Genomic DNA, 25,640 nt, shown 5'->3' on the forward strand with positions numbered 1-25,640 from the left:
ACCACAGCACAGCTCGCTCGGAGCGTTCAATGTCGGTTCTATACTGTAAAACTTCAATTAATGTTGATAATATTTGTTTCAAACACTGAATGAAGCGTGCCATATTTGGGACAAGAATCGAAATTGCTTGCACAAAACTCTTGATCAGAACTCAGCATTTGTTTATTGTTGTCGTGCATTTTACACCGCTATGCGCAGAGAGGGCGATGGTGCGGGAGAGAGAGAGAGAAAGAAAGAGTGCGTGTGTGCGAGCGAGAGGCCAAGGTCTGCGGTCTTGACCATTAGTTAATTTACTTCTTTTTGTGTAGGTTATATGTTGTTAAATATGTGTAAACTTAAATAAATTAGGCCTACCTACAGTATACAAGTAGTTGTATCTCGTTGTATTAATTTGTCCTGTTATTGACGTGCCTAATGGGCAACCAGAAATTCGAATATATTCGAAAATATGTGTTTTTTTTAAGGAATATTCGAACGTCATTTTTGAGCAATTTTGACAGCCCTACTGTGAGTATGGGGTGCGTTTCAACCGAACCCGGACAAAAAAATGCCTCTTCGCTCAATTGGATAGACCTACAACCAATCAGAGCAACGTAGTATGTGACGAATCCCGTAGGAAAGATGGCAAAAACATTTTCGATTGACAAATGCCTTGATCGCGTTTCTCTGTTCCTCTTTCAAAATTAATGCGCTGTCGATGTCTTCTAAAACAGACTCGATGGCAGAATCTACACATCTCAGCTCTCCAGCGGCAGCCATGTTTGTTGAAAACGAATTTAACCCAAGCGCTCTTTGGTGACGTGATTGAGTGTTGAGTTTTTCCCATAGAGTTAATATAACTAGAGGAAGCAACTTTTGTCTTCCAAGATGGCGTCCCCATTCATTTCTATGAAAAGTGCTCAGTGGCGCAGTGAGGCAAGCGAGAGTACGAAACTGGACCGCGCCATCTTTCCACTTCCGACTCTTCCGGTCTAGCTTTAAACAGTGGCTCTTTTTTTCCTTGGCTCCGAGACCTCGTGCACGCTTGCAACTAGCTGTACACGTCATACTTTGCGACAACCAGTCGCGAGCATAGATTTATATGGTTGCGAGCGTGTGAGCTAAGGCATTGCAGTGGCAAATGGGGTACAAGTCCGATAAGAATCAGAGACATGATGCAAACTTTACGGAAATGTATGCTGTCACTGTATAGTATTCCTTTCACTTGTTTTTTAGAAATAGGCTATAGGGCTAAATATAGGGATATTCTAGATGGAACTCATCACATATGTTGTTTTTTTTCTTCGTGATTTGAGTATGATTTCCAACGCATTGTATCGGATTAAATAAACTGTTAACATGAACACTTAGCTCCGTCGTTGTTCTCGCCAGGCAAAGAAAGCTTAATAGTTATTTTTGTAACAGAAATCTTCCATAATGCACTTACCATAGCTTACTGTCAACTTTATATTCAAACGAAATGCCACGAAAATCACACTGCCTTCAATTTAACATCAGTGTAGAAATGTGGCTTGTGTTTTATATGTTTAACCCTAACCCAAACGCCTATTAATGGATATAACGTGATCTAACAAGACTTGGTAATAATGTAATAAATTGAGAAGCGTGTCTAAAATATAATCTACTTTATTGAACGTGCCTTTGAAAGGGGCATATTAACAGAACTATATACAAGACGTTTCCATCAGATATAAGTGGGGGTGAAACAGAGTCACTGAGGACCTTCATTGTCCCACAAAAGCAGTCTGGCTTTGAAAAAAGAATAATGAGTGTGTTTAACAAAAGCTTTTGAAGGCAAGACTAATATTATTTAAATACAGTGAGGAAAATAAGTATTTGAACACCCTGCTATTTTGCAAGTTCTTCCACTTAGAAATCATGGAGGGGTCTGAAATTGTCATCGTAGGTGCATGTCCACTGTGAGAGACATAATCTAAAAAAAAATCCAGAAATCACAATGTATGATTTTTTCACTATTTGTATGATACAGCTGCAAATAAGTATTTGAACACCTGTCTATCAGCTAGAATTCTGACCCTCAAAGACCTGTTAGTCTGCCTTTAAAATGTCCACCTCCACTACATTTATTATCCTAAATTAGATGCACCTGTTTGAGGTCTTTAGCTGCATAAAGCCACCTGTCCACCCCATACAATCAGTAAGAATCCAACTACTAACATGGCCAAGACCAAAGAGCTGTCCAAAGACACTAGAGACAAAATTGTACACCTCCACAAGGCTGGAAAGGGCTACGGGGAAATTGCCAAGCAGCTTGGTGAGAAAAGGTCCACTGTTGGAGCAATCATTAGAAAATGGAAGAAGCTAAACATGACTGTCAATCTCCCTCGGACTGGGGCTCCATGCAAGATCTCACCTCGTGGGGTTTCAATGATCCTAAGGAAGGTGAGAAATCAGCCCAGAACTACACGGGAGGAGCTGGTCAATGACCTGAAAAGAGCTGGGACCACAGTTTCCAAGGTTACTGTTGGTAATACACTGAGACGTCATGGTTTGAAATCATGCATGGCACGGAAGGTTCCCCTGCTTAAACCAGCACATGTCCAGGCACGTCTTAAGTTTGCCAATGACCATTTGGATGATCCAGAGGAGTCATGGGAGAAAGTCATGTGGTCAGATGAGACCAAAATAGAACTTTGGGGGTGTTTGGAGGAAGAAGAATGATGAGTACCATCCCAAGAACACCATCCCTACTGTGAAGCATGGGGGTGGTAGCATCATGCTTTGGGGGTGTTTTTCTGCACATGGGACAGGGCAACTGCACTGTATTAAGGAGAGGATGACCAGGGCCATGTATTGTGAGATTTTGGGGAACAACCTCCTTCCCTCAGTTAGAGCATTAAAGATGGGTCGAGGCTGGGTCTTCCAACATGACAATGACCCGAAGCACACAGCCAGGATAACCAAGGAGTGGCTCCGTAAGAAGCATATCAAGGTTCTGGCGTGGCCTAGCCAGTCTCCATACCTAAACCCAATAGAGAATCTTTGGAGGGAGCTCAAACTCCGTGTTTCTCAGCGACAGGCCGGAAACCTGACTGATCTAGAGAAGATCTGTGTGGAGGAGTGGGCCAAAATCCCTCCTGCAGTGTGTGCAAACCTGGTAAAAAACTACAGGAAACGTTTGACCTCTGTAATTGCAAACAAAGGCTACTGTACCAAATATTAACATTGACTTTCTCAGGTGTTCAAATACTTATTTGCAGCTGTATCATACAAATAAATAGTTTAAAAAATCATACATTGTGATTTCTGGATTTTTTTTTTTAGATTATGTCTCTCACAGTGGACATGCACCTACGATGACAATTTCAGACCCCTCCATGATTTCTAAGTGGGAGAACTTGCAAAATAGCAGGGTGTTCAAATACTTATTTTCCTCACTGTATATATATATATCATTTCCTATTGTAGTTATCAGTTAAAGTACTATTAATCTTCGTCTTTGCTCCAGATAGACATGTCAACAATCTATGCTCACGCTTAACATAATATAATATTTGCCATCATGTCATGAATGTTTTTACGAAAAATCAAATCTATTTAAAAATAACGGGAATAAACTATATTAACATTTCATGTATGTGTGACAACCATTTGCTAAACTTGCTACAACAGGGCAGGCAACTCAAGCCATTTCTTTCAGCTCCAGGTAAATCGGCTATCGGCCAATGTGAACTTTTGTGCTCGTGCCCTGTTAGTATCCGCGAGCACATTTGCAGGCAACTTTTATTGACGTAAGCAAATAAATGGGGTGCTAGTTTACCCATTTCGGATTGGTTTCAAACTTAGCAAAAATCAGGTAAAATTATTCTATGAAAAAGCTAGTAGTATGAGCCAGGTTCGAGAATCAAACAAAAATTATTGGGGGAGATAGTTTTGTAAATGTTGACTGGAGTTAATAGAATAAAAACGACCGGAAGAGTCGGAAGTCAAACACGAAATACAATACCACCTACATCCACCGGGGCCGTTGCTTCAAGCCGAGGGGCGAGGGATGGGGGCTTGGTTTTTCCCCAACCGAGCAACCCCAGACCGAACTTCCCGACCAAAAATGTTGTGGGCAGGGCTAAGTTCGGCTGGCACCCAGGCTACCATCTGACCCTATCATGATCATGTTTAATTTAGCATGTTTTTTTTGTTATGAAAAGTCCATTAAAAGCATTTCCACATGGGAAAAAAGTACTTTGTATGTGGTAGTACTGGTTCAGTAAAAACATTCCTTTGGAGTGTGTCTGAAATATTTAATGCCATGTATGGAAGTTTCTTTATTCAATTGGCAATGCATTTTTCTAAATGGCAATTCAATGTGCAAAGTGGCAAAGCAATCCGCAATTCAAAGGGGAAGCAGTTGTCAAATGGCAATTCAGTATGCAAATGACAATGCAATCCTCAATTCAGTTTGAATTATTTTTTATAACATTTTCAATTAAAGCGTTTGAATGATTGCATTTCATATTTCCATGTTTTTTTTAAAACTCTTTATTTAAATTATAATGCATTTTTCAGATGGCAATTCAATGTGGCAGCGAAACAGCACCCCCAGTCCACTGCATTATCATTTACTTGTCACCATGCTCTTTTTGCACCAAAAATTCAAATGGAAATGCAATCTGTATGTGACTCGTCAAGGCGGGTCTTCAGTTACGACGTCTCTTCCTTGTTCAGTGACTTGGATAACATTGAACAGTCGGCACTTCACTTCGGCCACGCCGATTTTGTTATTCTCAAGCAAGGGGCAACAACTCTATATCCTGGATACGGGTGCTGCCATCTTGCGCTGGTGATTTAATTTGAAGCCGGAGTTTGCACAGTAGTGATCGGGTGGTTGAGCCACGGTATCGAAGTCCCGATCGACACTAGCCCGACCCAATCGCAAGCACACACACTAACCCCTTTTTCATCAAATAACTAATTAAAAAGAAACTGATCAGAAAAAATAAATAAACTTGACACGCACTTAGATTTTTTCGTTTGGCTCATGTCCCATCCGCTAACATGGAGGGGGCGGGACTTATGACCTATACTGCAGCCAGCCACCAGGGGTCAATCGAGATGCTTTGGCTTCACTTTTGAGGGGCTGTTACTGTGTCCATTGTTTTTACAGTCTATGGCTGTTTATCACTCCAAAGAACGCTAAGAACGTACTTGCGTTCTTGAAAAGAACGTTCTTGTTAAGCGTCTTGCGAGAACGATCTTGCAAGACTGCGAGGACGGAGAACAATTTGAGATGCATGTGTTCTTGCAATGACTTCTGGGTAATCAGATGCGTTCTCGCTGACCAAGTCACCATCCGATGCATCCTCGATAAAAGGGATCCAGCGGATCCAGAACATTTCAGGGTATTTTTGGCATTCTTGGTGACTTGTGTTCTTTGGATTGGAACTGTACTTGGGCAATGAATGACGTCAAACGAGTTCGCAAGGACGCAAGAACACAAGAACGAAAAAAAAACGTAGATTGATAAACAGCCTTAGTTCTCAAGTCAGTGACTGAACGAGGAAGTGACATCCTAACAGAAGACCCGCCTTGCAAAGTCACTGACATATTGCATTTCCATTTGAATTTGGCTGCAAAAAGAGCGTGGTGACAAGTAAATATTAATGCAATTTGACTGGGGGTGCTGTCTCGCTGCCACATTGAATTGCCAATTGAATAAAGAGTCGAAAAACCCTTGCCAATATGAAATGCAATATATTAGGCTTTCGTAAAAAATGTATTCAAAATAATTCTAACTGAATTGAGGATTGCCATGTCATTTGCCCAATGCATTGCCAATTGAATAAAGAAACTTCCATACATGGCATTAAGCCTAGATATTTCAAAGGAATATTTTTACTGAACTAGTACTACCACATACAAAGTACTTTTTTCCCCATGTGAAAGTACTTTTAATGGACTTTACTTAACAAAAAAACATGCTAAATAAAACATGGTCAAACAAATGCAAACGACATGAGCTCAGTCAGCTCCGACAGGGATTGTCAGCTCCTTATCAGCTTTTATCCAATGATTTCCTTAGTAGTAACTCCAAGTCAATGTGTCTCTGAATTTCACTAAATATCCGTAAGAATAGCTGACTAAACATACTGCTGTGGATGGTAACAAGCAAATGCCCATTCGCATACAGCATGAACACCTCTGCACATTTGACATGGCCAATCTATCTGTCCTTGGCAGATATGTCTGACTGTAATACTCCAAGCCTTAATGTTCAGTACAATACCCTAAATCAATACAGCTGGAGTGGAACTGTTGGTGGGATAAACATCTCAGACGGAGGCTAGTTTGCCATCTCCTGCAGGCATTGGGTGAAATATGGAAGGAGGTTTCACATGGATAGTTGGTCTTAAATCCTCCTGTCATTGCTGCCAATTGCATTCCTGTTAACACTGGCCTTGTGTCACATCAAGGAACAGCATTGAAATACAGACCCTCATCATTCATTTACATTTTACATTTAGTCATTTAGCAGACGCTCTTATCCAGAGCGACTTACAGTAAGTACAGGGACATTCTCCCCGAGGCAAGTAGGGTGAAGTGCCTTGCCCAAGGACACGTCATTTGGCACAGCCAGGAATCGAACTGGCAACCTTCAGATTACTTGCCCGACTCCCTAACCGCTCAGCCATCTGACTCCCCCATTCATCATTCACCACCATCCAAGAATTAGGGGGTTCTTAAACTCAGTACTGCATAGAACAAGTGCATAAATATGCCTTCTGGACAATTTTTGTAGCCACAAAAAAATACATCTGCCATATAAATTAGCACTGATGAAAGACACTGCATATTAGAACATTTGCACATACCATTATTCCTCAAATATACAATACACAATGAAGTTTCTGGTTTCAAAAAAGGCAAATGTGAAGATACTGGTTTCCAAAAAAACATATTAGCTTACCATGTGCTGACTAAAGGTCCTGTGCAGACATTCAGTAATATCTTTATATCTTATTTTATATTACATTTTTTACATTGTATAGTAGTGGTTAGAATTTAGATACTGTTGTCACTGTTCATTAATGCTCAATATTTAGGCTACCCATTTTAGGCAACATGTGCCTCACTAGTTCAACAGATATGTTTTCCTCTGAAGGCACGTGCAGCATAACAGACAGCCACATATGCAGTGGCCATGTTCCACTACTTGATTTACTAGAGTGAAGTTATCTATGCTAAACAAACACGTAATTGTTTGCACAACAGTTTTGGTAACAACTAAAGCAAGGATAATGTGTTATTTCTGAGGGAATTTTTAAGCCTGACCATATTTAAAATCAAGTGCATGTGGTTGACTTAATGAGTTCATCTGTTATAATATGCATGTGTATTATTCCCAATGATGCATGTTAAGCAAATATAAAAAACACATGGGGTCAAATGATTAACAGTGTGTACTCACACAAGGACATCTGAAACTATAGAGATACATTACTGACACTTATACTATAAATGCACAGCATATCACAAATGTTTACTATGATCCATAAATGTGTATTTGAGTTATAAATGTGGATAAAAAACATATGAATAAATGTTTTCACATTTGCATTAATCTGGGAAATATGCTTATGTTTACATAATCGTGGAACATATTTTCAGCATGTGACAAGACAAAACATTGGCATGCATAACTCCCAAGCCACCCTAGCTTCTCAGCTTGAAGCACAGACCCCGATGGAGCTTGGTGGTACTGCATTTCCGTTTTGGCATCTAGCTCGTTTCGGTCACTTTTTGTCTCTAATCATGACAGGAATCGCTGTGTGTATGTTTGTTCGTGTGTGCGTCCGTGTTAGTTTCCTACAATTATCTGGAGAACAGGGCATTCTGCAAAGTTCTAAATTTCGCAGGTATCCTTTTTGTAATCCAACAGAATGCAGCCGCGATTGATATTGTTTGGATCAGCATGTTGACATTTTTTAAAGCAATCCCCATCTTTCATGTGCCTCCATGGACATCATAGAAACTCATCCCAGCCCCTTCACTCTGATTGGTCCCAGCCCCTTCATTCTAATAGGTCCTCTGGTCATCCTTTGCGCCATATGCTTCACTTGCGCGTGTACTAGGAGGCTGTATCGGAGGCTGTATGATAACTTGAGTGAATTTTGTTTTGTTAATTAATTCATTCGTTTGCAGGTAGGTTTTTGAAAAATGCTATAAAAGTGAATGAAACATCCAAATTCAATGAAAGTAGTTAAATGATCATTTATTTAACTTGTGAAGAGCATTGTACGGTACCATACACGTTGTTCTTTTTGGTTTGAAATGTTTTGGTTGAAGGAAACCCAAATTTCTGATATGGAAATAATTAGAAAATGGGTCAAAGCAACCCAAGGACAACAGAAGGGGTTAAGGGGAGACACCCCAGTGAATAGGGATAACATATCAACATGACACTACATAAAAGTACACGTAGTGAAATAACGCAACGCTAATGCAGTCTGTGGGACTGTGAGCGCACAGCTTCGATGTGTCGCATTGGCAACATACGACTCAAGAAGTTGGCAAAGATAAGTAATTCCCTCTGCTGAGAATCTATATCTTTCATAAAGATAGTCATCAGGGAATGCCAAAGGGTTTTGTCGGTCTCTAAATGTTCTGGCTCTTCTGAGCGCCCCTCTCACTATCCGCGCACCAAGCTCCACAGGATCTTCTATGAACGGTGACGCCATTATCCTCAAGAATGAGTTAGTGGGCGGGGCTTTTATACCGGTTGATCTCTGATCTCCAACTTAACCTGCTCCCGACCAGATTAGGCGTTCAGCATGTGTTACCATGGCGATCTACCCCGGTAACAAGTGATCCACCGTCGTGATACAGAAAACCCTGGGTTGAACCTGAAGTTACCTCGTTAACGCCAAATCTTGATTTGTAGTACAGGCCCCAGGTGTGTGTGTGGTTCCTCCCCTGCTGGTTCGTCATTGTGGTTGTTTCCTGTCACTAATTGTTCTATATCTGTGCCATCTGTATTAGCCAATCAGCATTTGACTCGTTTCTCCCTGTGTCCCATTTTACTGTATTAATGTTTATTTTTGTTGAGAGGCTAAATTCAAGTAAATAAATTGTTCTGTGTATACTGTATATGTTAGTTTGACAACAACAAACAAACTTAACTAACGTAGTTAGTATACCTTTAAACAGCTTATTTTAGAGTTACTCCCCCCCCCCCTCCCTTTGGACAACTACATTAACGTTTCACTTGTCCATGCACAAAAGTAAATTGTCCGGGTAAAGATTTATCATTTTATATATATTTTACTTTTGTGTTGACGTTAGCTAGCTAGCGTCGGCAGCTGTGTACTTAGCAAGCATTAGCAGCATTTGTATCGGTTAAATGTACGTAGTTAAATATCAGCTAATATTTAACTGTAAAGTAGCCTATAGACCTTTTAGAGCAGGGGTGTCAAACTCAAATACCTAGTGGGCCGAAATGTAAAACCTGAACAAAGTCGCGGGCCAACATTGAACAAATTAACCTTTTAATATGGACCCAAACAAGTTTTGCTTTAACATTGAATATGCAACAAGCATCGCTTATTACCATACAATATATAATTTAATAGTGGAGACATGCAAAATCGAATTTCAAATGAAAAAACACATCAATGGCATTCATTTATTAAATAAATAAAATTTAAATAAAAATGGTATGCCTCTTTTCTATTTGCAGCCTTCTGATTTAAATACCAAAATAAACTTTTTCCACTGGCTAATAATTTTACAAATAAAATGATAATAAATCAATCAACCATTCAAGCCCATGCCTTGTAGCAAGAAAAAGTGCATAAAGAAAACGTTAATTATTGCACACTGGTCTAATCTGATGTGCCCAAGCCAGATACCTGGCATCTCTTCTTGGATGCTAGTTCATCAATGTCTGGGCCCAAGCTCTGAGCTGAAGAAATCCTCAGTATCGAGTGAAGATGTTCATCAGTCAGACGTCTCCTGTGAGTTGTTTTCGTCATCTTCATCGAGGAGAAAAGTTGCTCGCATAGATAAGTGCTGCCGAACATGGAGAGCATCTGAGCAGCTTGGGTGCAGAGCTGAGGCATTGTGTCAGGGATGAACCGTGGAAACTGTGCGGCGCCCACAGCATCATACTTTGACTTTAGCGTGTCGTTGCACTGGAGTTCAATCAGCTCCATTTGGATGTTGGTTGGTGCATTTTCCACATCAACTGCGAAGGGATTACTAAGCAGTTCAAACTTGCATTTCTGGGCATCGAAGTCGGCAAATCGCCGGCTAAACTCAGCAGCGAGAACACTGAGTTTTTCAGCAAACTGTGCGCATGGGAACACGGCGGTAGAGATCTGCGCTTTTATGGATTGGCAGCAGGGAAAATGGCAAGGGTTTCCTTGCAGCATCTGATTCTCCCACAGGCACAGTTTAGTTTTGAAGGCCCTCACTGCAGCGTACATGTCTGTGATGATGCGCTGTATAATACCGGCGGGCCAGCTCTAGTAGTAATTTGGTATTGTCTCGCGGGCCAAATATAATTACCTCGCGGGCCAAATTTGGCCCGCGGGCCAGAGTTTGACACCCATGTTTTAGAGGATCCCTTGGTAAATCAGCCTCTGCCGGGTAGAAAGGGAAATTGTAGAAAAAATAAGGCACCAAAAGGTTAACACCAACATTTAGTGGCAAAATCCATTGTTATGTCTAAAAAATTAAATAATTTAATTAGTGCTCATTTAGAGCTGTAATATTATACAAATGATAACAATTGAGGTGTTAGTTGTTAGTTGTTACATTAAACATTTACACAATTTCTGCAGAATAAACACTTTCTGTTAGGTACTGTATTGCAGCTTGGTCCCAATATCTCTACAGACCTGACGTTGTAAACACATTTCCGATTAAATGTCCCACGTTTTGATGGTACTAGCAGAGACCATATTAGACATTCTCTGGTACTAGCCTAGTGTTTATTTCTAATCAATTTCAATGGTCTCTAAACGGGCTTTGGTCGGTCGTCTCCCCAACGTGATGTCATGCAATGCATTGTGGGGGAAAGAATCATTGCAAAAAGTAGCTACTTTTTCGTATTATATTCCGTTTTGTGAAACCCGACAACATCAATTACAATGGCTAACAGTTTAAATGTTTATTACCAACAAGCAAATAGTGCAAATTTGTTGGGAAAAAAACCCTGCCATATGGCCTTTAATGTCGAGCCCTGATCCTGGAAAGTGTTACAGGGTCAACGACAACACTGAACGAGCCAGTTAAAGTTCTATATGAAGTGACAATCAAACCCTGTGAACTGAGCACACAATACAACATGAGGCCGGCTAATTATCAAAAACATCTTACAAAAGTTTGTCAGCCCCAACATGGCATTTAAACAATTCAGCTTACGTACCTTTATTTTACATTGCGTTGCAATACAATACATTCCAACTCTTTCACTTTTCATTCATGTTTACAAATGCCATAACAGAATAAAAAATACCCCATGATATTATATCAGTCTCAATGTAAATCCTTGCAATGGCAGTTAATAAGTTAAATTCAGACCAAGCTCCTCATCCTATCCTGACCGGGCGATCTCTGGCAAAAGGACCATTCTTTACCATTCTCTGGGCATAGGCTTATAGCACAACAATGCATACAGACTTTTCCAACATTGACAAGATTTTGTTTCTGCTTTGTAACAGCTTGTTGTGTTTTCAGTAGTTGTTTTAGTGTGGTGTGGGGTGAGCATGAGTGAAGAGATAAGGGAGAATGTGGAGGAGACAATGTGCCTGTTGGACTAGTAGCCTAATCGCTGTAGCTTAGCTGAATGACACATTTTTGCCATGGTAAAACGTATGTTCTTGCAATCCGTGAAGATCTGCTGAGCATTATGCCTCATAAAATTACACCCCAAAATCACTCAAACCGAGCGTAGTTAAATGCCATCTAGTGAACTCCATACCTTCGGTCTGGCACTGGTCTGTCATTGTTGTTGTGCAGGCTGATTTGACTGACGGATCATGATGTACAGACTTGACGATCGAATCACTTTAAGACACAAATAGCCTAATAATTGTAAAATGTTCAATGTTTGCCTTCTGACTAATTCCTGTCACGTATTTTGCATGTGAATTTTGTAATATGTTGGATCAAGGTAGATGCTACTTTGAAAGAAGGCATTGAAAACGAGTGGACAAGGGTTGCGGGATGGGCGGGATCTAGACCAAGGGATCTAGCCCACACGTAAACCATAGTAGAGGTCGACTAACCTAGGCAGAGGTTGCACAAATACAAATGTAATCTGTACGTAAAATAGTAGACTAGGCCAACGTTACGTATCGATTTACAATGGAATAAGCAATCTATAACAACAGTAAAATGCCCTCACAATCAATACCGATGCTGAAACGTTTTATGTATAGTCCGAGTTTGGCACACATTACACAATCGAAATGGCATTATGCACGCCTCTCATGGTGTTCAGGCAATCATTGACGCAGTAACCAATATTTGTGTAGGGTAACAACCAGACACATTCTGTGATTAACTAATACCCTGGTCGAGGGCAAGATATCATAAAACTTAAGGCGTGACAGGCCCAGTGCAATATACCATAGCATTCTGCATGGCACTGCGCCAAATTGTTAACAGGCTATTGACAAAAGAGTGCATATTTTCAAGATGGATAGCATCAAACCGCAGTTTCTTTACCTGGCAATCCAATTGGATTTTCCGTTTTGTGTCTTCACTTGCTCCAATAGCGAAACCCCTACAAATCCACTACCGCGGCGATGTCTGGAAACATAGCCATCAATTGCTTGAGAAAACAAACTCAATCGTTAGAAGAAAAAACACAAACACACTTTCATTCAGGTATACGTTTGCCTTGTGATTAACAGTTTAAAGGGGGTGAATGCTAACAAACGGAAGAAATGTTACGGTAAAAACGCTAGAAGGCGTTCCGAGAACATCAATACCGGCGAATGGAACTGTAAATCCCTCATTGATTTTTCCTCCACAAAACAGTAGGTGGCAGCAAAATAACACTTCCGCTCCAATTTCAGAAGTAAAGTCCTGACTTTATTTAAGTCTTTAAAGGGGTGATTGACTGGGTTTTTGGGGTATTTCACACTGTTCCTTAAGGTCTCCGAATAGGGTATGTAACATTGGTTGGGCTGAAAATGGCCCGGGTGCTGTTCTATGCGCCCTAATGCAACCCTGTGAAATAGCCTATCATGAAAAAAGCAGCGCTGCGCGCTGATTGGTTGGTTTACAACGAGTGAAGCTACGGAGCAAAGACGCAACACGGCCAACAGCACTCACTGAAACATCGAAGGTGGAGACTTGAAATAAAAACATACAAATAAATCTATTGTGTACGGTGGCCGACATGTGCAAACGCGCTGCAAATTAAGAAAATACATGCAAATAGACAAAAATCAAGCAAATTAAGAAAACATCTTCATTAATTTGACAACACATGCACAGCATTCAGCAAACGCGCTGCAAATACACACAACACAACCAAATACATAAACGCGCTGCAAATACATAAACGCGTTGCAAAAACAAAAACACAAACCAAAAACGCTGCAGTACATAAACGCGTTGCAAAAATGAAAGCACGCAAACCAAAAACGCTGCATCCAGTTTTCATATTCTCTCTCATATTCTCTCTCTCTCTCACTCCGTGGGGCCGAAAATCAAACTTTTCCAGCTTCAACTCAGCTTCAGTTAGCTCTGTCTATCCTGCTGAAAAATAGATCTGGACAAACATGCATCTTAAATTGTAGATAATTTACATGATGTATTGATCTTAATCAGCGTATGTCAGTTTGCCTCGGTCCCAAAAGACCCTTACTTATCCAGTGAACATACAAAATCTATCTGCTGTTTAGTTAATCTCTCGCTATCTGGTGCTTGCGCCTGTCCGAACAGGTCAGCCTGACTGTTCGGAGCAAGTCCCCGAAAGAGCCATTACTCAAATATGTAATGTTGGTATTGTGACCTCTGATGACGATCATTTTGATTTCCTGACTGCTTCATCACTGATGCTATCTTAGTGTTATGCTTTTAGTGGCCACCTATTTTAAGGTCAACTAGTTCGACCTTATGTCTTACTGTCTAAATCTGCCACATAGGTTAGAGTGGGTGTTTAATGCAGTTTTCGGCCTACCACAAAAGCTAAAGGATTATGGGGCATGGTGATGGAAACTGACTACGTGGAAGAAGGAGCAAGTGCACAGGCAAGAGCAGATTTCGGGGGTTAATTTTGGGGACAAACCGGAGGAGAGTTGTTCCTTACGTTTAAGGCGTAAAACGCATGCAAGGTAAATGTATTGACGGATACATAAAGGGTAATAATTCGCACGTGATATCGTGTTGTGTGTCTTTAAGTCCCTGGGAAAATTGGGTCAGGGATTGTGTTAGGTTATGCAAAATTCTGAGGAATTGTATTGACTTTCGTGGTCATATCTAGTTCTTATTTATTAATGTAGCCTAATATATTTCTGAGTCCCAAGAGTATAGGTAAAAGTATACTTGAGAGAAGAGTAAAAAGTAACCATCTGAGTGTTTAAGAAAAAAAAAGAAGTTAGGAAGTATAGGCCTGTGAAATTTCAAAGTAAAGGTTTGAGTTTGTAACGTGCGTGTTCATTTTTTGTTTTAATTGTGAGATATGTTTTTTTTTTTAGGTTAAAAGAAGTAAGAGTAACTAATGGTGTCAGAGTAAAAGCTATGTACAAATTACAAAAATCAAAATTTTAATTATTTTTATTTCGGTTTGAACATTTGTAATTTACGATTGTATTCAGTAAGGGTATATTTTCATTGAAAAGTTGTGAAGTTGGAATTTAAGGGTTTTGAACAGAAAAGGGGTAATTATGTCTTTATTTTCCTTCATTGGTTATTGTTGGTTCAATGTGGTCAAATATGGATTGTAATTCGAAAATGAATAGGGCTAACGATGGTCTGGAGGCAGAATTAACCTGTCCAAACATCGATTACATGAAACAAAAGTATGGTAACGATAGTTTATTGCAAATGAAAATATGGATTGATAAATGTGGATTTTCGAGTGTGGGGTCGTTTTGTTTTAAGGACCTTCTTGAATTGCGAAATAAGATTGTGTGTAGAGAGAAATTGATACACGATTTGAAAAGAAAAGATTAAGCCTGATTGGAGGGCTTTTTCTGATTGGATGGAGGCAGGTAGAGTTAGAGATAAAGAAATATTAGGACAGAATAGTGTGGGGAATTTTTCATCTATTTCCACACAGATTCACAATTGAGATTTTCTGGCTGTTCCGCAATCAAACTTCGCCGTGGGTATTCATCCGCAGCCAGGGGTTTTGCGGCAGGATGCGCAGGCGCATGAGGTTTTGTTGGGAAAGCAATAACAGACTACCAACGTGAGGTCAGACATTTGCCATTCCTCTACGACTCACGTGTCTTCTGACAGACGGTTATAAGTCAAGAAAACAGGATCCTGGAATTTGTTTATAGATTTGCTTTGGATTCCCGCAAAGATTGCAGATTGTGCTATGACTTGCACTATTGCCTATAGCCTATTTATTATTTTGTGTTTCAAAAGAAGGAGAGGTTAAAGTCCTCTCCGGTACAAAAGGTTTTGAGTCCCTGTTGTGTTTGGAATAAAGAATGTTATAGGCTTGGTTGGTATTGCTTCTGTCTCAAGGGACAGCAGTAAGTTACGGTTGATCAAAGCCAATACAGAGGGTGTTGAAATGCTGTTGGAAAACATGTAGGCCAACACCATTTGCTAGGAATGGTCAATCCAAAATGCGTGCTTTAATTGTGGGAATTTGGGCATTATGGACGTGAATGTCCGGATATGTGTCATCACTGTTGAAATATTTCTGGAAATTGGGGGCGAGCCTTCGCAAACTAGAGTGGTTTGTGACCGGAAGTTGAATGAGTTCCGCACTGGTGACGTATGTTGTTTACACACATACACAGATGAAACACTTGGAGAGAACTTATGTTATATTCTCTTCAGATTCTTATGGATGTTTATCAGTTATGACATTGTTGGTAGAGGAGAGACGCTTGACTTGTTATATTGTTTTACAACTTTGTGTTAACCGTTATATATTTGATGTTAGACTTTACATCGGTCTGATTACCGCCAGAAGGCATTTGTTTTTGAAGACGGAGACAGTCTGTTTAGAAAATGCAAATGTTAATTCTTTGACTGAATTCTCCACTTGAAAAGAGGTGCATGCGCTTGAGCCTTGCGGAAGTTGAAGCTCATTCTGCGTGCAGTGGCCCACACCCGTCATGAGTGCAAAATAAAATAAAATAAAAAAAAGAACACTCATTTTAAAGAGAATTTGACGTTGAAAAGAGAAATGTATTGGTTTGAAAACAGATGTGTGTTTCTGTTTCTTTGTCAAACTTAAGAAAATATTGTGAGTTGCCATACTCTTGATTTTGGAAATTATGTACAGACCGATTTTCTATATTATGAGTTTGATTCGATATTGAATAATGCGCTGTTAAATTTCGGTTCTTGGGTCAGATAATTGGTAAAGGCCAGTTTTGCCAACAAAAGCGATATTAATTTGAAGAATTACAATCCCGGGGTTATTGAAATTTTTATAGAAAGTTTTTATGCTTCCAAACGGAAATGTCAGTTTATGTTGTTTAAGGAATATTTTTTGTTTACGTATTGAATTCATCTGGAAATGTTTCGGTTTTGTGTTATGAGAACGGGGTTACAGTAATATCTACATTTGATTTCAACACATGTGCGTAGTGATATCCATTGCCCTAGAATCAATCGAAGGTTTTTATTTTCATAGCTGGGTGTTTTGTGGGAGTTCACAGATGTTACTGTTGTTTAAGGAAATATATTTAAAGGGTTATGAAGACGTGATTAGAAAGGTTGTTTTACACACTTTGATGTGTCAAGAAGGGAACAATGAATATTCTTTGAAGAGGTATATGGGCTAAACATTTTAGGTCAAAATAATGAACTCTTGGGTTTTTAATATAGTTTTAATATGGTATTAGATGTAATTTGGTAAAGAATTGAAAAGATAAGTTAACTGCAATATACTTTTATTTGGGTGTTTTATCAGGGCCTGGTACAATGTTTGGGATAAACTGTTAGGCTGTTATGAGTTTGTTTTTATTATGGTATTGGTTCATAAAGAGGGTTATTATAACTTTTGTTTTGAAATAATTTGGGAAGACTCATTACGTCTGATAAATTGTGGTTGTGATGGTTGGAGCTAAGTAGCTTGTTCTGGACTGCAGCCAAAGCAAGTTATGAAGTTCTACCTATCTAACCTATATAGAAATATAGATGGGGTATAAGTTTGGCTATGGCTACATTAAGAACATTTTATGGTCTATGTTTCATGTTGGAATCATACAGATTAAGTTCTGGTTTGGGGTAGTGATGCTAGTTTTCCTCATGTCTTGGAAAAAAAGAGATTTGATTTGGTGAATTTAAATACAGAAAAAATAAAAAGGGAATCTGAAATATAAAGGTATTCATTTGAACTGTTCCTAAAGGGTTTTTTAAAGAAAAGATAATAAGACACTAAAAGATGGGGTAATTTGGTTGTTTTCTAAAATTGTTTTATTCTATACAAATTGGTTCAAAAGTTGGTTGCTCCAGTATAAGCTTGTTAATTAATAAAAGGGAAAAGAGTTAAAATATTTACTGATAGTTAAATACATCATTGGTGTTATATATGATTTTGGGAAAGATGGAAACATGGGAAGTTTCTTAGTTTCATCTGGGACACAACTTGCTCTATGCAAATGTGGGGCTCACTCTAACAATGAGGATTATTTCACAGGGAGATGCTAGTGCTGACACTAGCTGGAGCAGTTTCTAGATTACCTGCATGCAATGATGAACTAACTAGAATACGTTTTTGATGTTGAAATATGTTTACAGGAAGAGATGACGTTTAGGAATTTATGATGTTCCAAACAGAAAATGACTATGGGGGTTTTATGGTTTTATGACTTTAGCTTCAGTAGTTTGGCTTTGTGGTCGGACTGTGAGGGTTTGATATGATACTGCTGAGTTGGAAATATTGGACTGTATTTAACCCAGAGTGAGAATTTTGTTTGAGTATATTTTACAAGAATTACAGAATACAGCGGACAGATGGAGAAAGGAATGGTGGAATGGAGATTCGAATTTGGACTAATCCACAAGAAAATGCATTTTGGAAAAAGGAAGGATATGAGAATAAAAATGGAGGTTGTATGGTCTGCATAAAACATTTATCTTGAGATTTTTCTCAGTTAACACATGGAAAGATCATGCCTCTAAAGTTTGTATGATATCATGTATGCATCATGTTTCCATTACTTTAGCATACAAGAGGATTTGTAATGGATGCATAGTCATTTTGTCAGTGCTTCATATGTGGGACAAGTAATATGAGAAAAGGAATTTAAACACGATAAGCTTCACAGTTAAGGTTAGAGAAACCATTTGAGTATTGATAGATGGATTTTGTAGAGTTCAATTTTGGATAAGTGATACTGTTTTAATGATTGTTGATGGTTGTTAGATGGGAAGAAGTTTTAGACTTCTCAGGCAGATTTGGGCTCAGTGGTCAAGCTTTTGTTAATTCAGATTATTCTTCGATGGGATTTTTTCTTTGAGAATATGTAATGATAATGGGTCACACTTGTTTAGTTACCTTTTATCTTTGTGTTGATAGGAGTCAACATTGTGTTAATTGCTTCAATTGAATAAGAGAACGACAAGAAGTCAGTTACCTTTCAGCCAGACGACAAGAAGTCAGTTACCTTTAACTGACTTCTGTGAGAATGTAATTTTTTATCGCTGTGCAACCTTTTGTAGTCTACTTTTGTGTGAGATTCACAGGCAGGTGAAGGAGATATGGTGATGGATTTGAAATGGAAAATCCTGGACGGATCCGGGGTGAAAGGGGTCATTCCAAATTCTCTTGAAATTCAGCGGTGATAATCGAGGGGAGAGCATCGTGTGTCCATGCAGGTCTGTGCAAACGTGCACCTGGTCTGGCGACGGGAGGAGAGGACACGCGTTCTGCGTAGAACCAAGGAAATTTCTGAGCTGTACGCAAAGTGCAGTGTCGTTGAAAGTTGCCGTGAGCAATTTGATCGTCGTTTGCAATTGGTTCAATTAGGCTATCCTGCCTGAAAGAAGATTATCTACAGTCAAATGAAGATGGCAACTATGGATGCACGTCCATGGCATTCGTTTCGACTGTTAAGTATGACTGCGCATGTGCAGTTCGGGGCGGGTAGTTTTTTATAATTGAACAATGGCAGTGATGCATGGAGAGAAGTAAAGTGATACATTTGAGACTCAGAGGCTTCTGAGTTTGAGGCACTTTGGCAGGAGAGACTTTGGCTCTTGCAGATGGCATTGACAATGCAATATTCTTAGCCACACTGTTTTCAGAACTTACTGTAGGCGACTGCAAGCACAGAGGTCTACCTATCTTATGTGTAACTGACAATCACTCACTGCTTGATGCTGTTAAGTCCACCAAATCACCAAATGTCAGCAATGTCTCACAGGCACAAGGGAGTCAGGTGGCTGAGTGGTTAGAGAATCAGGCTAGTAATCAGAAGGTCGCTGGTTCGATTCCCGGTCGTGCCAAATGACGTTGTGTCCTTGGGCAAGGCACTTCACCCTACTTGCCTCGGGGAGAATGTCCCTGTACTTACTGTAAGTTGCTCTGGATAAGAGCGTCTGCTAAATGACAAAAAAAAAAAGTAAGTCAAAGAACTAATTCAATCTGGAACCATTCAAAACATCATGTGGTCAGCTTCCAAAGAACAGCTCGCTGACTGCTTGACAAAGAAAGGAACATCAGCACTTGTCCTGTTGAGGGCTCTCAAAGAAGGTGTATGGCAACTTAAAGAATGAAGGGACAAGATAACAAATCAAAGAGACTGATGTGATATAAGAATAATGTTGTTTGTTTGGTGAACCAAGTTGTAAACTGAGTTGTTTAATGTTTTCCTTAAGAAAAAGGGGGAGTTTGTTAAGTATGACTGCGCATGTGCAGTTCGGGGCGGGTAGTTTTGTATAATTGTACAATGGCAGTGATGCATGGAGAGAAGTAAAGTGATACATTTGATACTCAACGTTGTCGTCTGTTTGAGTTAACATCGACAACCTGGACTTTGTGGTACAAAGTGAACAACGGGTTTTGTCTTGGGAATGACTATTCTTATTGTGTTTCCACTTTTGTATTTTTTTAAAAGTATGAATAATTCTAATCATACTATGACGACAGATGTAATTACTTCAATTGTTTCACCAGTAACGATACAGATGTTGAAAAGAGATAAGAGGGACGTTACGGGTGACACGGGGTCCGAAATAAAGTTTAATTCTTGGTATAAGTTAGCTACATATTCAGTAAAACACATTTTAGGCGAAGAACACCCACCATGTGTGTATTGCCAGCCACTTAAGGATGTTCCATTGATTATGCCAGCACCATTTAATTCAACTAGTTGTTATGATTTTAATTACGATCGATTTATTATACCCAAAACAGGTGACACTGGGCTTATCAAAACAAGATGGGTTGAAAGTGGGTATTTGTCTTTATTCAGGAATTGTCCAGTCTGTCCCACTAACTGTTATCATTACTGGAGTTCTAGTGTCTGGTATCAAATTGCTTCCAGTTTAGGGTGTGCAGCTGTGCGTCCTATGCTTACTGGACCAATTGTGAACGAGGGGACGGAAGAAGTTATGATTGATTTTGTTACAGTTTCAGGACAGAAGTTTGAATGTTTTGAGAAAGTGATACTAATGATATAATGGTGTTTGTAGGGAATTTTGGTGAAGGAAAAGTAAGAGCTGGAATTTGTGGACATATTTGGGTAGTAAATTCAGGCTGTGCGACAATGCAGTTTAGAGATGTTAATGGTACACTACATCCTTGTCAACGTGTTGGGGCCAATGTGTGTGAAGGAAAACATAATTCTCGACCACCTTCTGGTGCATTGTTATATCCAGGACGTGATATGGCAGATGTATTTTGGTATTGTGGGGACAGAATTAGATCACGTTTACCAGAAGGATGGGTGGGAGTCTGTGCTAAGGTTATGTTGGTTAGTAAAACATTGATTAAGCCTTTAGGTAATGTGACGGTTGGTTCAGGCAGACAGAGACGAGCTGCTCCTGTTGGATTTTATTATTTTATTATTATTTGATTGTGGAATTTACATAGATAACATTGGAGTACCAAGAGGTGGGCATACTGAGTTTAAAGCTAGAAATCAGGTAGCTGCGGGATTTGAGTCATTCTTTTGTTTACATTGTACGGCTAACAAAAATGTGGATTGGATTAATTATATATACTATAATCAGCAACATTTTATTAATTACACAGTTGATGCGATTTCTGGGTTATCAGAGCAGGGCTAAGGCTTCAGAGATGGCATGGCAAAACAGAATTGCTCTAGACATGTTGTTTGCTGAAAGAGGGGGGGTTTGTGTACTTTTTAAGGATGTCTGTTGCACATATATTCCCAATAATACAGCAAGTGATGGGTCTGTCACTAGAGCATTATCAAACATGCATACTTTGGCTAAGGAATTGTCAGAAAATTCTGGTTTTGATGATACGAAAGGGGTCTGGTCATGGATTGACGGATCTTGGGAAATGTTTGGTAAATGGAAGGCAGTACTTTTGTCTGTATTGTGTGGGGTAGGTGTCATTTTGTTGATACTGTTATTTTTGGGTTGTTGTTTATTTCCCTGTGTAAGGAAGATGGTAGAAGGGACAATGGCTAAATATTTTGCGGTTCAGATGGTGAACTATAGTCTTTAGAGGATTCAGATTGGGTTCCGCCATTTGAGGAAGAAGAGGTCAATGTGAACTATGTCCATTTCTAATGTTCTTTTGGAGGATATTTTGATGAAAGGGGTTACATTTATTTTATTATCTGCACATGTTCAGTGTGGATGTTTTGTATTGAGTTTGTTGCATGCCTATGTTAATGTTATTTAACTGTTTGGGTTTATGGTATAAAAAAAAAAAAGAGAGAGAAATTGTGGTGGAATTTTAGGACTTACAGGAATATCGTTACAATGTATGTGTTTTATAAGCAGTGATCTATAAGTTTCTTTGTTATAGACAGTGAATGTAGGATGCATGGTCTGTAGAATGGATGTAGCAGTTGGTCTTAAGGTATTTATGGTGTTGTTTTATGATGCCTAACTAAGAAGCCTGAGGCACGGAGGTTGGGGGATTCTTGAGTTCCCGTGGCCTAAAGGGAGTAGTTTAAGATAGATAAATTTATCAAGCTGCTCTGACCCTTCCTGTTTTATGGGTGGTGTTAATTAAATACTTGTTTGAAGATGTCCACTCAAAGGACAGTTGACCATTTGACTGGTCAACTCCTGTGGCTTTATTATCTAATGGTTTGGGGAGAGATGCTACATCAAAGAACTGTGGGACAATTGGTATGGAGATGTATTGTTTCAAACTGTCACTGAGTTGAGTTAGCCAATCACAGAGACTGCTATATTGATTGATTGAACATCTTAAAGTTCCTATGTTCTAAGTTTATATAAGGCAGGGCTTTATGGTTGTTCTCCATCACTCTACCGAACGACCTGTAGCACGTCCTTCGGTCATGACTGATCACAGAGTGCTTTGTTAATTCTTAAGTTGTACAAACTAAATACATTGTATTGTAACTGCATCTTTTGACTATTCAGATCTACACAGTGCCACTTGAATTCTTCCATTACAAAAGCCAAAAATGTAAGATGTGACCATGGTGAAGATGCGTCTGAGAGTGCCTTCGTCGCCGGAGATGCGAATCAGGCTAAGATGACACAACAGGTTGAGTGGTTGATTGACTCTGGAGCCTCAAAGCACATGACGTGTCATGAAGAAATCCTCCAAGACAACAAGCGATTCCCATAGGCACAGTCTGTGAAACTTAGTCTCGCTGTTACATCCGTAATAAAAGTGGAAATCTCAAAGGAATGGGAACACAAAGATCTGATGGATTGTATCAGCTGGATGTCGAGGGGAGTTCGTCCGCCTGTCACTGTGCGCCAAGTGCATCAATAGCAGCCAGCTTGTGGAACCAGCGACTGGGTCACACCACGAAGGTGAAAGAACTTAAAAGAAATGGTGAATGGAGTGGACTTTCCTGCAGAGAAAGAATTACCTTCTATGAAGCATGCGTGGAAGGCAAGCTGTCTAGGAAACCACATAGGCCAGTGGGAGAAATCCGTTCCAAACGTAAACTGCAGTTGGTTCATAGTGATGTCTGTGGTCCCATGCAGACCGAATCCATAGGCAGATCAAAGTACTTTGTGACGTTTATTGATGATTATTCTAGGTGTTGCAAGGTGTACTTTATGAGACAGAAGAGTGAAGTCCTTTGAAAAGTGTTTGGGTGTGTAGCTTATGCACATGTCCCAGAAACAGAAAGAAGGAAACTGGACAAGAAGGCAGTGAAACTTCGTTTTGTGGGATATGCCAACAATGCCAAGGGCTATCGCTTGTATGACGAAGAAAAAAAGAGGATTTTAATTCATCGGGATGTGATCTTCAATGAGTCGGACTTTGGCTTGAAACAAGAAGTGGACATTTCTTGTTCGGAGGACAAAGCCATCATGAAACCTAAGAGAGCACCAGCCGATTCTACTGTCAATGGAACTGCTAGAGAAGGCGACCTGAAACCAGAAGTGGCATTTCCTGTTCGGGGAACGGAGTTCTCATGAAGACCGAGGAGAGAACACCAGAAACTGCTAGAGTGGGTAGCAGGACCAGAAGACCACCTAGGAGATACAGCTATGACGAGTTTGCCGACCTGGTGACTGTTGACCATTATGCTAGTGTTTGTTGTGTTGCAGAACCAAGCACACTTAAAGAGGCCATGATGAGTCCTGATGCAAAAGAATGGCAGGAGGCGGCCAACCAGGAATATGGATCATTGCTGGAAAATAAGACGTGGGATGTTGTGGAACTACCCAAGGATCGGAAGTCCATAGGATCAAGATGGGTGTTTAAAGATCCTGTAAAGTAAATTCCTTGTTTTTCTTCTAAGTACATTATATATGTGTGAAATGAGTTCCTGAAAGCATGTGCAAAGCGCTAAAACTTTGTCGCACTGAAATGTGGAGTTAGACCGAAGAACAGTTTCTCTTCCGTTTTCAGATCAGGTTTTAATGGGCGGAGCCAAAAAATGCCCTATCTACATCATTTTGCCCCATCTCCGTCAGATCACTGAATGGCTCCTCCTGCTGTACTGTTATTGTAGCTTACATCAGCTAGCTAGCTAGCTTCAGGATGTCTCCCACCACCCGCAACTGCCTCTTCCCTGGATGCAAGAACTCCAGCTGCGCTGCAACGCCATTTAAGTTCCCTGTTGATAATGAAAGGAAAAATAGGTGGATAGATGTTGTGAAGAGCCACGCTCATGGAAAACTTCGGATGAACTCCAACAGCCGCCTCTGCGCCACTGACCATTTCACGGCGGACAGTTTTAACATGGACCAGACAGACGGGGTTCACCAACACACGGCTTCTCTTGCAGCGCGGAGCCGTACCGAACATCGCCCCCCCGGCCGTTCATCCTCCGGTCGCACCTGGACCATCCACCGCCGCCAGCAGATCATCACTCAGTTCTGTGTGCTTGTTATAATCATACTAGATAACTTTTCCAGAGGTATCTCTGCTATAATTAGTGCAAACCACTACTACTCGGTGTAGAATTATGTTTTTTTTTTTACATTCGAATTTGGATGGGTAGTTAATAACACATTATTCGGTGGTGTGGTGAACTTGAAACTCGTTTTTAATTCCACTTTACAGGATCTTTAAAATCAAGCATCATAGTGATGGACGAGTGGAGAGGTACAAGTGCAGACTCGTCGCTAAGGGTTACTCACAGATGTATGGTGCTGACTACGATGAAACGTATTCACCCGTGGTACGTTTTAGCTCAGTTTGTACGTTGCTGTCCTTCGCAATCCAGAACAACATGCATTTGCATCAGATGGAGGTGGTGATCGCATTTCTAAATGGACACCTGGATGAGGAGATCTATATGGAGCAACCAGAGGGATACATCAGACTAGGGGAGGAGAGTTTGGTGTGCAAACTGAAGAGGTCAATATATGGACTGAAGCAGTCACCTCGCTGCTGGAGCAAAACCTTCACAGGGTTCATGAAGGACATTGGCTTCGTACAGAACACATCAGACCCGTTTGTGTTTGTGAGATCTCGGCAGGAGCTGGAGATATTAGCTGTGTATGTTGACGATTTAATCCTGATCACAGAATCGATGGAAAGCATGGAAGAGCTGAAACACGCTCTTAAGAAGCGCTTCAAGATGAAGGACATGAGATAACTGTCCTATATCTTGGGAGTCTCGGTCATCCAAGACAAAGAAAATAACTGTGTGTTCATTTATCAGAAACATTACATCGAAGCCTTTCTTCAAAAGTATGGTATGCATGATGCCAAGCCTGTTACAACTCCAGCTGATGCAAATGTAAAGCTAAAAAAGAACGACGGTGTCAGCAAGTCTGTGAACCCAAGTACGTACCAGTCTATGGTAGGCAGCCTACTGTATGCTGCGATGGCCACACGACCCGACATAGCACACGCAGTGAGCGTTGTGTCAAAGTTCAATGCAAAT

The 25,640-nt window shown here is 40.1% G+C and overlaps 1 protein-coding gene across 3 annotated transcripts in view; it reads right to left on the reverse strand.

Annotated features, from left to right (window-relative positions):
- The window catches only part of LOC134008499 (CSC1-like protein 2), a 94,705-nt gene extending 81,725 nt beyond the window's left edge, over positions 1-12,980 (reverse strand). For all 3 annotated transcript variants that reach the window (XM_062447907.1, XM_062447906.1, XM_062447905.1), the window contains exon 1: positions 12,688-12,980. The gene's annotated coding sequence lies outside the window, so the exon portion shown is untranslated. The remainder of the gene's footprint in view (positions 1-12,687) is intronic.
- Between the last annotated feature and the right edge of the window lie 12,660 nt (positions 12,981-25,640).

Source organism: Osmerus eperlanus, chromosome 22, assembly GCF_963692335.1.
Source record: "Osmerus eperlanus chromosome 22, fOsmEpe2.1, whole genome shotgun sequence".
NCBI classification, from domain to species: Eukaryota; Metazoa; Chordata; class Actinopteri; order Osmeriformes; family Osmeridae; genus Osmerus; species Osmerus eperlanus.